The sequence below is a fragment of the Dipodomys spectabilis genome, unplaced genomic scaffold (assembly GCF_019054845.1).
Source record: "Dipodomys spectabilis isolate Male_0828 unplaced genomic scaffold, ASM1905484v1 ptg000032l, whole genome shotgun sequence".
Classification (NCBI taxonomy): Eukaryota; Metazoa; Chordata; class Mammalia; order Rodentia; family Heteromyidae; genus Dipodomys; species Dipodomys spectabilis.
Genome location: NW_024870709.1, coordinates 14934452 through 14937007, shown reverse-complemented (window position 1 = coordinate 14937007; position 2556 = coordinate 14934452). Strand labels below are relative to the sequence as shown.

Genomic DNA, 2556 nt, shown 5'->3' with positions numbered 1-2556 from the left:
CAAAATAAAATAAAATAAAATAAAATAAAAAAATATATATAGTAAAGATAATGTACAGAGGGGTTACAAATAAGGTAATGAGTATGGTTGTTTTTTTTTTTGAACAGTGTTGCTCCCCTCCTTCATTTTCTCCCACTACCTTTCTCCACTCCTACTCCCTAATCTCCCAAGTTGCAAAGTTCATTTTCAACAGTGTCTAGTGAGTATCACAATTGAAATGGTTCACACTACCATTTCTATAATTCCTGTTTCTCTTCTCCAAATCAGATAAAGTTATTTATTTATTTTTTAGCTGTGATTTTACTTATTTATTTATTTTTTATTGTGAAAATACTGTACAGAGGGGTTACAATTACATGGGCAAGCTGATGAGTACATTTCTTATCAAGCATTGTAGCCTCCTCCTTTGTTTCCCCTTCCAATCCCATCCTTCCCCCCCCCCCTCACCAAAGTTGTAAAGTTTGTTTTCGACATAACGACTTATACGTCTCATTTTTGCAATGGGTCCACCTGTATCCCTATTTAAACGATTTGTTTTTGCCCTTCCCCTTCACTAATTATACCAACATCAAATACAGTGAAAGCAGGGGTTATACTGTGGGGGGAGGGACATACAAAGCAACAAAGAAATAATCTTATAAATGTGTTAGAAACAATCGTATGAAAGAAAAAAAAACATTTGAATACATATCTTAGGGTTCATTTCCCTAACATCAACTTCTCTGACCTTTTCTGCTTTACTCAGACATATACTAGTTATTGCAAAATAAGGGAAACCATGGGACCTATGTTTCTTTGGGCCTGGCTTACTTCACTTAATATAGTTTTTTCCAAGTCTTTCCATTTCCTAACAAATGGGGCAATGTCATTCTTTCTGATGGAGGCATAGAATTCCATTGTGTATATATACCACATTTTCTTGATCCATTCATCTACTGAAGGGCATCTGGGTTGGTTCCATATCTTGGTTTTGGTAAATAAGGCTGCAATAAACATAGTCGTGCTGGTAGCTTTAGTGTGGTCTTGTTTGTGAACACTTGGGTAAATTTATATATAAGACAAAAGGTACAAAAAAAAAAAAAAAACCCAACAGTGACAACAGGGAATAACACAAAGGGAAAAAGAAAAAAAGAAAAAGATGGTTAGATGCCATGAGCTATGTGGAAACACCTAACCATATGCATGTTGTCAGACCCAAAGGCCTCTTCCATCCTTACCAAGAGAAGTGCTCACTTTAATAAGTAACAAAATATGCTGAGGAGAAAACATAGGTCTATTACAAATAGGTCTATGAAAAACTCAAGAGTTGTATTCCAACTTTCTCATTCTAGCAACAAAAAACACAGGTCAGTAGGAGATTCTCTGTACAGTTCTCTGCCATACAAACAATTGGTGAAATGTATTTCTCATCTTTATTAATTTCTAAGGAAACAGCAATCAATTTCTGGAATGCCATACAAACAATTGGTGAAATGTATTTCTCATCTTTATTAATTTCTAAGGAAACAGCAATCAATTTCTGGAATGCCTTCTTCATTTTTTTTCTCAATTTCCAATAGCAAAATAACTGAGGATTAGGGTGAAGCCTACCTTCAGGTAGTACTCCCATTCAACACTAAAAACTGAACTCTATTTAAACAGTATGATTTACATGTCTTTCATCAAGAGATACCTTTTTTGTATTCATATTTATAATCTTTTCTTCTCTTTAAGAATTTATGCAAAAGTTATTTGGTATAGCAGTTTATGAATACAATATATCTTGATCAATGTCACCACTTTCAACATTCTCACCCATCTCTCCCCTGTGTACCCTTTCCCTCCTTCTTCATAATTTTGTAGGCTGTACAATGGATTCTTAACTGTGTACTCACTCTTCTTCTCTTTCTTCCTGTACCCTCACCACCTTGACCCGATCCCAACCCTTCAAGTACCTGCTTCCAGATGTTTTATTTTGCTAACCTTTGACTTTGCCTTTCAAAGGAATTATGCTATTTGAGATCTCCCTTGAATCGACTGTATTTCAGCTACTCCATTTCTATATACTTGTATACCACTTGCATACCATTCAATGTGTTTTATGTTTACATGTGGTATGTTGATAAGGTAAACCCAGCTTCCATATGTAAAGAAAAACTTGCATTCTTTTTCCCCCTGGGCCTGACTTACTTCACTTAACATAATTTCTTTTCCAAATCTTAAGCTTATTTGTGGATTGTTTTAGATAAAGACAAAAACTTAATTGAAACACCTTTCAATATTCAGTTTTCAGTTCAATTTTCTAGGTTTCACTGCATTCTATGAACACTGAATTATTTCAAACTTGGGACACGTTGTTACAATTGTTAATAAAATATTAAGCAATTCCTGAAATATAAGAAACACTTCAGATACACTAAATACATATGAATGAAAATAGACGTAAACAGTGGGATGATCCATATAAGAAAGCAATTTCAGACTGTTGAATGACTTCAGTCATGCAGTCAATTCAGCTACTAAAATGAGATGCTATTACCGGTAAGAAAGATAGGTAGAATGAGAAGTTCCTTTTAA

The 2556-nt window shown here is 34.3% G+C and overlaps 1 pseudogene; it reads right to left on the bottom strand.

The window, feature by feature from the left end:
- Nucleotides 1–1130: 1130 nt before the first annotated feature.
- Nucleotides 1131–1248, bottom strand: LOC122105727 (annotated as a pseudogene).
- Nucleotides 1249–2556: the final 1308 nt, after the last annotated feature.